The following is a 13000-nucleotide window of genomic DNA, read 5'->3' as shown; positions in this document are numbered from 1 at the left end:
GGTTTCTTTTAGTCCATAATCGAGATACAGTTTTCCATTCATATTCTGCAAAGCTCAACTTTTAATGACTCTAGAGCTGGAAACAGAGAGACTTCACATTTTCAGTCTATATACTTGCAGAATTAGTTGATTTTTATGGATTCTGAGCACTTCTGTAGTGACCAGGTTAACAGCTTGGACTCTGTTCCCTCCCTGTGAATTCTTGAAGATCTTCCTCTGGGAATGAACCTGAGACAGGATCACCCAAAGAACTCTGTAAAGTTTCTTGAATTTTCATCCCCAAAGAGAGGAGGGTGATAATGTTTCATTTTTTATCACCATTGTCCCAGTTCTACAGAAAAAAGTTGTTTCAACACATCCACTGAGCTCTAAATACCAAGATCAGGAATCTTTTATAGGACACACATAGACAGAATCCATTTATATCCTTTCTTCATGTAAGGGGTGCCAACTGACATTGGGTTTATTATATACTTATGGGAATCTAGGTAAGTATGTGTTTTTGCTTTTTATTCTATCAAGGATCATCTGCTCCAAGATTAGTAGATAAAAGAATTTTAATTGTAGATTAAAAGTAATGTTTAACATATATTTGATCCAGTAGTTGTTATAAATAGCTATATAATTATTGATTGTTAAATGCCTTTTCAGTAAATAATAAGTGTTTGTATGCAGGAACAGTGGTATTTTTACCCTTGTACAACAAAACAATGCCCAGGCATGTGATATAAGCTCAATATATATTTGCTGATAAATTAATGAGCAATGTATAGATGTCAAAGTGTTCTATGATATCAACTATGCATCAAAATATGAAGAAGAGTTAGTAGGTAAAAGAAATTGAATGCACAAAATATTGAAAGTCTCTGCAGGATACTGTTGAATGAGATGGGAAAAAGAGAGGAAGTGTAGAGAGGTAAGAGGATAATGAAGATACTTATAAACATTTTCATGAAGCTGGACTTTATTCTAAGGTCAATGGAAAAATGGTTTAGAATAAAAAGCAGAGAAGTTTATTTTATAAACATCACTGTGGCTTCAACATGGAGGATGAATTGGAAATAACAAACTTCGATCTGCTTTAGTAATCTAGGCAAGCAATCATAGAACCTTGTGAAGGACAGAGCAGCCTGGCATGCTGCAGTTCATGAGGGAGCAGAGTCAGATACTATTCAGTCACTGAACAATAACAAAAAAAACCAAAATCATACAACCCTGAATTTAAGGTCGTAGTAGAGAGTAGGGGAAAGACTAAGTATATATTTAGATAATGTAACTAACACAATTCTACAATTGATTATAGGCAGGGAATAAGGGAAAGATGAGACAAAGTTAAAGTTGAAATTTTTCATTGAACAACAGGAAAGAACATGGTACCATTTAGTGGTGACAAGAGAAAGAATATTGGAGGAGTGTTGCAGTGAGAGGGAGAAGATTGAAATCAGTTTCAGGCATTAATTCTGGGTGCGCAAACAGTTGGCTCTGCTTCTCTCAAGCTAAAGAAGGAGATCTAATGGACATGAAAATTTGGTGACTTTTAATATATGGCACAGGAATGGAAAAACACTGCATACTGAATTTCTACCCTGAAATAGTGTGGCATTTTTCTAGAGTACTGATTTGAAAGGACTTTGGGGTGAAATTCTTTCATAGTGATAAAAATGTGTTTCCTGATTAGTGAGGACTGGTATGCATACAGACAGGAGTGGGAATTGAAAAATATTTGCAGCATTCATTTATCCTAATTGGATAGTATTTGATGCAGTGGGATATATGGAATTATGTATATATAAAATGAAAGTTAAAAAGAATTAAGGCAGAATTCCAAAGTCCCCTAACATTTTAGAAGCTTAAAAATATTGGTTTCTGATGGGCTAGAAATGGATTAGGAAGGAGTCTTTTGCTATCAATTCGACTATCATTGCTATAAGCAGAGTAGAATTACAGCAGGCAAATACCAAACTGCTATGAAAATGTTTTGGTCTTTCTTACCGTCAGTGCTCTCTTTTCATGCCAACCGAATTACAACATATTAACCCTTGGAGGTCTTAAAGAATCCTTAACTAAAGCTGCATCACTTCTGTATAACCTTCTACTCTGATTGTCATCAATGTCCTGCTGCAGTGGTTCTGTAACCAAGTGTCCTTTCAGATGTCATTTCCCAGGCCTGAGTCTCAGCCTTTCTACTTTGCCTAAGGGCTGACTTGTTAGCCTGCTTGATATTCAGGTTCTCCCTCCCAGGCCCTTGTTTTCTTTGCTGGAACTGTCTTGCCAGCCTTGTGAGTGAGCCACATTATTGACTACCACATTTTCCCGTTATAGGACCATTGGCTTACCTACCTTCTCGGTGATGGTGGTAGTTTGGTGGTGGTTTAGTTGCTAAGTGGTGTCTGACTATTTTGTGATCCCCTGGACTGTAGCCCACTAGGTTTTTCTGTATATGGGATTTCCCAGGCAAGAATACTGGGAAATGAGTTGCCATTTTCTTCTCCAGGAGATCTTCCCAGCCTTGGGATGGAACCCATGTCTCCTGCATTGCAGGGAGATTCTTTTACTGATGAGCCACCAGAGAAGTCCTTCTTGGACCTTTCCAATAATAAACTAGAGTATATTTATTATCTCCTGTATTGCAGGATCTCTGTCACTTTTTTCAGTTCTCTGGGTATACCAGTCCTCTACAGTAAATGAGTGAGAGAGAGACAGGTAATCAGTAATCATAATATTTCTATAAATGTTGTCACAAATGTAATATAAGAAAACAGAGAAAGAGTAATGCTACTTGTTTTCTGAGATCAATGAATGTTTCCCAGAGCAGGATTCACTTGGGTTGAGTTTTATACATTGGGATTATTTCTAGCATATTCTCTGATTCTATTGATAAAGCAATTAGAATACAATTTGGCTATATTCAACTGGAAACTCAACAGTACTTTAAACAAAGAAATGCTATATTTCTCACAAATAAAAAGAATTTTAAAGGGTGAGTCTACAACTGATATGGTGGCTTCATAGTCAATAATGACCAGGAATCCTTTTCTGTTATTCTCAATGCTTGACTTTCATAATTAAAGTTCACTTTGGAGTACAGTATGGCTGCTGAAGAACCTACTGTCATGCTTGTAGTTAAAGCAACAGAAAATGAAAAGGATAAATAGGAAAAATGGGTATAATATAGAATATAGAAGAGGGGTCAGTAAATGGGGAGAGGAGAATATAGAAGATGCAAGAAAAAAGACAAAAAGAAGAAAGTGAGTGAAGGAGTGAGGTAATAGCCATAACAGTAATGACAGGATTTTATAAGGAGCTATATATGTATGAAGCAAACTATTCCCTTTGGACTAAAAAAAAAAAGTACACAGTGTACTATATAAAACTGAAGTACGAGTTTTTCATTGATTGGAAGGGCAATGATTATATCAGCAATGCTATTTTCAAAAGCTGTGTTCTTCCAAATTTATTTCCCCCAATTGGAAACATCCCAGGAAACCTTCTTTCACTTAAAAGGAATTGGACTGTATTTTGTTTCTGGATTGAAGAAACTGTTTGAAAACTTGGACCATGTATTTATGGGTTGCTTTGCCAACATGTAGTGGCAATATCTTTTGAGACACTCAGCAGGGTTGACTTTGTCAAGTGTAACAAAGAATATTTCAAACATTCGGGCTTGGCAAAGTCTGCAGTATGGTTTGCCAGGTGCTGTTCTATCAATTTTTACCACCCATTTTTTTAGAAGACATTTAATCCATACTTATTTCTTACTGCTTTACTTTTTAACTCATCAAAATGTTATATTTCAAAAGCTCTTTGATATGTATGATACCTTTGGGCTTTTTCCTGCTTTTCAAAACAGGAAGTTATGTTAGCCAAGGGGAGAGGGGAGGAGAAAACCCTTGAATTTTGAAAAAGGTGTAGATTCTGGTTGCAAAAGCCTTGAAGTTTGAATCAGTGTTGAGCATGATTGGAACTATAATCATGGAAATAATGAAACTGGTAGTGAGTGGATTTTTTCATATAATTATGGATGCAGTGTCTGAAGATATCATGGACTATCTAATTCCATCCTCCACTGAGGGGTTGAATCCCTCCAGCATGTCATTTCATAGCTTGAATACCTCTGATAACAAGAAACTCTGCCTGCCAAGATCAGCATATCTTTTCTCTCAAAAAATTAAGAGGGATAAACTTGAATTCTTTACCACTGTAACATTTTTTTCATCTCTGTAACTGATGAATGTTCCCAGCATCCCCCTCTCACTTTGTGTTCCCAGAATTCCTCTCTCTGATGACCTAGTCCCATAATCCTCTCTCTTTACAGTAATTTCTACCCTTTTGTTTTAATAAACTTTCTTGCATCCTTTGTAGCTTCAGTTGTGTCTGACTTTGCAACCTGTAGCCTTCCAGTCCTTGCTGGGCCCCGGGAAATTCCATGTTTTCCTTCTGCTACATGAAACCCTTTCAAAGTTTGAAGACTGCTATGCTGTGTCCCTAATTCTCATGTTCTCAAAGTATAAAGTACCAAAGTTGTTAAACCACTCATATAGCAAGGTTTTATGTCTATCCAAAACAAAGGAAATCCTCCCTATGTACCAATGTCTGTCAATATGACCCATGAACTTTATCATCCAGAATTAAATAAGATAATCTAAATGTGCCAACCACATTTGTGCCAACCAACTCGTAGAGCTGAGCAAATGCAAACTTTATCCTGGACATTGTATTTCTGTTAATGCAATATAATTTTTTCCAAATACCTCTATCATCAACACACACACAGCACATGTATAAGGAAAGGGACATGAACATTTTACACAGCATATGGCATTAGAGACCACTTCTAGGATATTATGTAGACCTAAAGTGGATATTCAGTAATTAGAAATTGATAGTGAATGATGAAGCATATATGTGTGTGTGTGTGTGTGTATATATATATATATATATAGTATACACATGTATACATATATATATACATACATAGATACACATACATATATATATATATATCTTGTATACATATACATATATATGTGTATATAAATATATATATATATATCTTGAGTCTGCAGGCTCAGATTCACAGTAAGTACTGTCTTGAATTTACTACAGTGTTATAATGGTTCACTACTTAGTCTAACAATATTTGAAACAAATCAGCCTAGATGTTTTAGAAATTTACAGTTACTAAGTGAAATTACAGAGATCTATGGTGATTATCAGGGCTTCCCAAGTGGTGCTAGTGTAAAGAATCCACCTGCCAATGCAGGAGATATAGCATATCTGGGTTCAATTCCTGGATCAGGAAGATCCCCTGGAGGAGGGCATGGCAATCCACTCCAGTATTCTTGCCTGGAGAATCCCATGGAGAGAAGAGCCTGGAGGGCTACAATCCATAGGATCACACAGAGTTGGACATGACTGAAGTGACTTAGCAGGCACGCATGCATGAATGATGATTATCAGGCTGGATCTACTTATCAGATTTTATAGATGCTGCATGGACTTCTCAAACATTTAGATGAACTTTCTCTATCTAAATGTATATTCATGAAATTCTAACACTACAAAGATTTAAAAAGAAGACTATCCTTGATTATGATCCAATTATATCCATTGTTGAAGTCATTTTTGACATCGCAGATTGTACATAGGAAGTCTTCTTGAACATCCTCAGTTAAAATATTTCTCTTTCTCCCATATATCTCCATAGTGCTATTTGCTATTTCATTGCTGTGTAAGGCAAACGTGGTGCAGTGGCAAGAACATCATCTTACAGTGAAAATAACAGAATTTTGCATCCAAATATCAGCATTAATAGTTAAGTAACTATGTACAAGCTACTTTAGTGCCATATTGCCTCAGTTTCCTATAAAAAGGTAACAGTAATTACCTCTCAGGAACATGTATGTGTGTGTGTGTGTGTATGTGTAAGTGTACATAAAGGGAGGAAATAATAAAGAAAAATGTCAACACTAACTTTTCAAATGTCTGATGACAGATATATTTTTTATTATGATATCTGTCCCATAGTTAATTTTTCATAAATAGTTATATTTTATCTTTTTATTCCCAATGAATAGTTTATGCAGCTTTATTTAGTAAGCTCACTCTTTTTGTAGCAAACTGTAGAGATAGTTAAGCAAAGCAAATATATCTTTGTGGCTATTTGTTAAAAGTTCTGAAAAGAAAGAAGCACAATTCTGATTAGGGGTCTCCTCTTTAAAACAAAGCAAACAAAAATAGGCTATGAATACATTCTCATGTCCAGCACTTACTTCCCATAAACCCCCAGTAACTCCCAAGACTTTGGGGAAATTAAATTAGGATACCTCTAGTAATTGGGTGATGTGATTAAGAATCACCACTCAGATTTACCACCAACATTATCTGTAATTGTAAATCTCTAGATCTATTTACCGGAGAAGGCAATGGTGACCGACCCACTCCAGTACTCTTGCCTGGAAAATCCCATGGGTGGAGGAGCCTGGTAGGCTGCAGTCCATGGGGTCACTAAGAGTCGGACACAACTGAGCGACTTCACTTTCACTCTTCACTTTCATGCATTGGAGAAGGACATGGAAACCCACTCTAGTGTTCTTGCCTGGAGAATCCCAGTGACGGAGGAGCCTGGTGGGCTGCCGTCTATGGGGTCGCACAGAGTCGGACAGGACTGAAGCAACTTAGCAGCAGCAGCAGCAGATCCATTTACATTAAAACATTTATGATCAAAATATTTAATCTACTAGCATTTTTGGAAATTTTTGGAAGCTCTAGTATATATGATAAGAAAAATATTGGCATATAACAGGAAAAATTGTTACCTTTTAGATGGTAAAATTATCTTTCAAAAAGCTGAAGTAAACTATTGAAAAACCATAATATGGTGGACCAATGCAGAAAATATATAAAAATAATTGCATTTATAGTAATTAAGAATAACTGATTCAGAAATATAATAAAATTACATTTGCAAGTGTATACACACACATGCACATGCACAGAAAAAAGTTAACAAAAAATCAATTTGAAGTTATGTAAGAAAATACTAAACTTGCCTGAAGGATAAAAAATTGTCCTAAATAAATTTACAATAAAAGTTGTAAAGATTTCAGTCTCACAAATGAAGTTATAAGCCAATGAAATTTCAAAACAAATTAAAAAGGATCATTTTGGAAGATGATTATAAAATTCACATGGTAGGATTAGTGAGTAAATATAGTTTGGAAAAAAGAAATTTTTAGTACTGTACCTTAAACAGTATTATAAACTTACAAGATTCACACATATATATGACATGGAAAAACCCTCCAATTTGGCATAAGTATAGCTGGGACAAGAAATGTATGGATTGGGATACTTATTTCCACAGAACTTGATGGGGATTCAGCCTAACATCACCCTCGAAAGTAGAACAAAGAGAAAACATTTAAGATTTGGGGACAAATTTAGGCTGGGGGAGAGTAGATAAAACCTGAAAGCATATTTAAACCAAAGTAACTGAATTTTAAACATGTCAATGATTAGGATATTTAAGTTTTGCTAGAAAAAATTAGCATTTCTGTACAAAATAGATACTCTGAAATGAAACAGAACATGTTGCCTACCCAAAGACATGAGTAGAAAATTTATAGAAAAACAAACAAAAAGACTTTGCCCACTGTCATTTATATAAGTCCAGTTTATGCCTCTTACATATATACATGAAATTCTTTATAGAAAGCATACAATGTTCACAAAACATGTAACAAATGTTATATGAAAGATAATTCTAGGAATTCAAATTTAAAAAACAAAGCAAATTAGAAATTTTAGACTTTCATATATAGATAGGTGAGGAAATACCTGCTATATTCTCAAAATAGTATCAAAGGGAGACAAATAGGCACTTGTCAAGCTTTCGCAAAACTGTTCACAGAGTTTTCATGTTTGGGTAAATGAATTAGAGGAGTGGATAAAGGAAGTGTTTCTCTGATGCATGTGCTTATTTATTAAGCTATCAGGGAGAGCTGATCTCAAAAGATTCACTTAATAGTTGAAATTATTGCAGAACAGAAAGCTTACATAATCCATTATGAGGCAGAATTTTTATTGAACAACCTAATTCAAAGTCTTTTTTTATTTTTTTAAACAGCTTAATGAAGAGTTGCATCATGAATCATGGACTGGTCAGGGGTTTTCAAGGATTTAAGGATGAAGTAAGCAAATAACTAGCAGAATATATCCTTACAGTTCCATGACAGTGTAAACAACTCCCACATTATTATGTACAGTGTTACTGAGTCCAAAATCACACTCCTTGCAGCATGACAGGCCAATAAATCCTATTGTTGGGGCAAGGAATAGAGACTGTATTCAGAAAGCTAGCCAACTGAGAAGATGGTGGACTTGTGTCAAAGAACCATTGTGCTTGGGTTTGGATGCTAGTTTCTTTTACAGAACAAACAGAGAAAGGTAAAGAAGTAAAGTAAAAAAAAAAAAAAAAAGTGATAAGCTTTTGTTAATATATCCTGATTTCAGTTAGACTCCAGAGGAGATGTGTTAATATCTTCTTTACTACAGTGAATTCCATAGACTGTATAGTCCACGGGGTTGCAAAGAGTTGGACAGGACAGAGCGACTTTCACTTTCACTTTTCCCTACAGCCATTCACAGGTGAATGGAAAAGCAAAGGAGAAAAGGAAAGATGTAAACATCTGAATGCAGAGTTCCAAAGAATAGCAAGAAGAGATGAGAAAGCAATGATCAATGCAAAAGAATGAGCAAGAAAGCACTGATCAATGCAAAGAAATAGAGGAAAACAACAGAATGGGAAAGACTAGGGATCTCTTCAAGAAAATTAGAGATACCAAAGGAACATTTCATGCAAAGATGAGCTCAATAAAGGACAGAAATGGTATGGACCTAACAGAAGCAGAAGATATCAAGAAGACATGGCAAGAATACACAGAAGAACTGTACAAAAAAGATCTTTATGACCCAGATAATCACGATGGTGTGATCACTGACCTAGAGCCAGACATCCTGGAATGTGAAGTCAAGTGGGCCTTAGAAAGCATCACTACGAACAAAGCTAGTGGAGGTAATAGAATTCCAGTTGAGCTATTTCAAATCCTGAAAGATGATGCTGTGAAAGTGCTGCACTCAATATGCCAGCAAATTTGGAAAACTCAGTAGTGGCCACAGGACTGGAAAAGGGCAGTTTTCATTCCAATCCCAAAGAAAGGCAATGTCAAAGAATGTTCAAACTACCGCACAATTGCACTCATCTCACACGCTAGCAAAGTAATGCTCAAAATTCTCCAAGCCAGGCTTCAGCAATATGTGAACTGTGAACTTCCTGACGTTCAAGCTGGTTTTAGAAAACGCAGAGGAACCAGAGATCAAATTGCCAACATCTGCTGGATCATAGAAAAAGCAAGAGAGTTCCAGAAGAACATCTATTTCTGCTTTATTGACTATGCCAAAGCCTTTGACTGTGTGAATCACAATAAACTGTGGAAAATTCTGAAACAGATGGGAATACCAGACCACCTGATTTGCCTCTTGAGAAATTTGTATGCAGGTCAGGAAACAAGAGTTAGAACTGGACATGGAACAACAGACTGGTTCCAAATAGAAAAAGGAGTTTGTCAAGGCTGTATATTGTCACCCTGTTTATTTAACTTATATGCAGAGTACATCATGAGAAATGCTGGACTGGATGAAACACAAACTGGAATCAAGATTGCCGGGAGAAATATCAATAACCTCAGATATGCAGATGACATCACCCTTATGGCAGAAAGTGAAGAGGAACTCAAAAGCCTCTTGATGAAAGTGAAAGTGGAGAGTGAAAAAGTTGGCTTAAAGCTCAACATTCAGAAAACTAAGATCATGGCATCTGGTCCCATCACTTCATGGGAAATAGATGGGGAAACAGTGGAAACAGTGTCAGATTATTTTTCTGGGCTCCAAAATCATGGTGACTGCAGCTATGAAATTAAAAGACACTTACTCCTTAGAAGGAAAGTTATGACCAACCTAGATAGCATATTCAAAAGCAGAGACATTACTTTGCCAACAAAGGTTCGTCTAGTCAAGGCTATGGTTTTTCCTGTGGTCATGTATGGATGTGAGAGTTGGACTGTGAAGAAAGCTGAACACCTAAGAATTGATGCTTCTGGACTGTGGTGTTGGAGAAGACTCTTGAGAGTCCCTTGGACTGCAAGGAGATCCAACCAGTCCATTCTGAAGGAGATCAGCCCTGGGATTTCTGTGGAAGGAATGATGCTAAAGCTGAAACTCCAGTACTTTGGCCACCTCATGTGAAGAGTTGAGTCATTGGAAAAGACTCTGATGCTGGGAGGGATTGGGGGCAGGAGGAGAAGGGGACGAGAGAGGATGAGATGGCTGAATGGCATCACTGACTCGATGGATATGAGTCTGGGTGAACTCCGGGAGTTGGTGATGGACAGGGAGGCCTTTCGTGCTGAGATTCATGGGGTTGCAAAGAGTCGGACGCGACTGAGTGACTGATCTGATCTGATTCACAGGTGAACCCTGTCAGGATGCTTCCTGTGAGCTTAAACAAAGGTATTTTAACTTCACACTCAGATATGGAAGGTAAGGTTTCTGGAGGTGGGCCATTATGCATGGCTATGAGAAACATCCCTTTAGTGGTTAACTTGTAGCAAAAAAACAATAGAACACAAAGATTAAAGTAAAAGAAGTAGATTCAGTATGGAGTCAGATTTGTTCTTTTCTATTATACATGCACACCTTGGAGATATTGTGGGTTCTGCTTCAGACTACCTCAATAAAGTGGATATCACAATAAAGTAAGACACATGAGTTTATTTGATTTCCCAACTGCATATAAAAGTTATATTTGTACTATATTATAGTATATTGAGTATGCAATATCATATGTCTTTTTAAAAAACAATGCATATACCTCAACATTGGAACTTACATCACCATATGTAAAACAGATAGCCAATGCAAACCTGTTATATGACTCAGGGAACTCAAACAGGGGCTCTGCAAAAACCTAGAAGGGTGGGATGGGGAGGGAGATAGGAGGGAGGTTAAAGAGGGAGGGGACATATGTATAGCTATGACTGATTCGTGTTGATATTTGGCAGAAACCAACACAACACTGTAAAGCAATTATCCTTCAGTGAAAAAAATAAGTAAATTTAAAATTAAAAGAAAACACATTATTGAGACTTCCCTGGTGGCCCAGTGGCTGAGACTCTGTACTCCCAATGCAGGGGACCTGGGGTCAAGGAATTAGATCCCTAGTCAGGGAGCTAGATTCCACATTCCACAACTAAAAGATCCTCCATGCCTCAACTAAAGATTCTGCATGATACAAGGAAGATCTAAGATCCCCTGTGTGCAACTAAGATCAGGCATAAAGAAAGAAAGACATTTCATACACTCTTTAATGCTAAAAAATGATAGCCATCATTTGACAATGCAGGACTGCTACAGACCTTCAATTTGTAAAAAAAAAAAAAAAAAAAAGGCAGTATCTTTGAAGCCAATATTTTAAAAAGTAAAGTATGAGATATGCTTATATTACAATAAAATATAGAAACATTGACAAATATCATCACTGCTCTCTTAGAGAGAATTGCTCTTCTTATTAACCTTTTCTTTCTTCAGATATCTTTTTTTTTCCCCATAGTGCCCTTTGTCCATAGTTTTGCTTTCTGTAATCAACATTGGTCTGAAAAGATTAAATAAAAAATTCCAGAAATAAACATTTCATAAATTTTAATTTGCCCTCTCTTCTGAGTAGGGAGATAAACTCTCATGCCATCCTATTCCCTGAAGATCCAGATGTGTCATTAATCTGCCCAACCCATAGGCACTACCCTCCTGTAGCCATACAGCCCTTGTGTTCCAATAACCCTTATTTTACCTAAAAATGGACACAAAGTGCAAGAATGGTAATGCTCACAACTCGAATATACCAAAGAGAAGACTCAAAATGTTTTCTTTTAGTGAAAAAAGGATAAAGAAAAAAAATTGTATATTGAAGTTGCTAAAATGTAGAGTAAGAATGAATAACCGATCAAACATTGTGAAGAAGGAAGGACTTCTCTGGCAGTCCAATGGTTAAAACTTTGTCTTCCACTGCAGTGGGTACAGGTTCAGTCTCTGGTGATGAAACTCGGATTTTACATGCCTCACAGCCAAGCAAAACAAAACAAAACAAAACATAAAACAGAGGCAATATTTTAACCAACTCAACAAAGACTTTAAAAATGGTCCACATCAAAAAAATATTAAAAAAAATTGTGAAAGAGAAATAAATACGAGTAGTTTTGCCGTCACACCTCAGGTTGCAAAAATTATGGCCCCAGTTGCCCCAGTTCATGACGCATATTTAGTAAAGATGAAAAAGTCTTTAAGTTTTGTACAATAAGCTATTTTGAGGTGGGGAGAGAGACTGTAACTTTTATTACTGTGTATTGTTATAATTGCTCTAATTATTCTTTTTGTTCATTTTCCTGTGCCTCATTTATAAATTAAACTTTATCATAGTGATGTAGGTATGGGAAAAAAATATAGTAAATACAGAGTTTGTACTACATATGGTTTCAGCCATCCACCAAGGGTCTTGGAACTTATTTCCGATAGCTAAGGGGGAGGACTTCTGTAATTTAATTTTCCCTGTTATTACCATTACCTTCTCCCACATTTTTTCCTCATGGACAATCTTCTATTAACTAAACTATATATATTTTGTTGGTAAATTCTTTTATGAAATGTTTATTATTGCTCCATAAGCATGAGTGCATTTTATATTCTATTATAGATGTCAGTCTGTTACTTATATCGCTAAGCACTCATGTTGCTTTGTGAATATCTAGTCTGCTACATCGGAGAAGGCAATGGCACCCCACTCCAGTACTCTTGCCTAGAAAATCCCATGGATGGAGGAGCCTGGTGGGCTACAGTCCATGGGGTCGCTAAGAGTCAGACACGACTGAGCAACTTCACTTTCACTTTT

The 13000-nt window shown here is 36.4% G+C and overlaps 1 pseudogene; it reads right to left on the bottom strand.

Annotated features, from left to right (window-relative positions):
• LOC147345909 (N-acetyllactosaminide beta-1,3-N-acetylglucosaminyltransferase 2-like) overlaps positions 1 to 12364 on the bottom strand; it is a 104116-nt pseudogene extending 91752 nt beyond the window's left edge.
• Between the last annotated feature and the right edge of the window lie 636 nt (positions 12365 to 13000).

The sequence above is a fragment of the Bos grunniens genome, chromosome 24 (assembly GCF_055505025.1).
Source record: "Bos grunniens cultivar Pamir isolate PY7600 chromosome 24, Bosgru_T2T1.0, whole genome shotgun sequence".
Classification (NCBI taxonomy): domain Eukaryota; kingdom Metazoa; phylum Chordata; class Mammalia; order Artiodactyla; family Bovidae; genus Bos; species Bos grunniens.
Note: the sequence above shows the minus strand (reverse complement) of the source record. Positions and strands in the feature narration are given on the sequence as shown.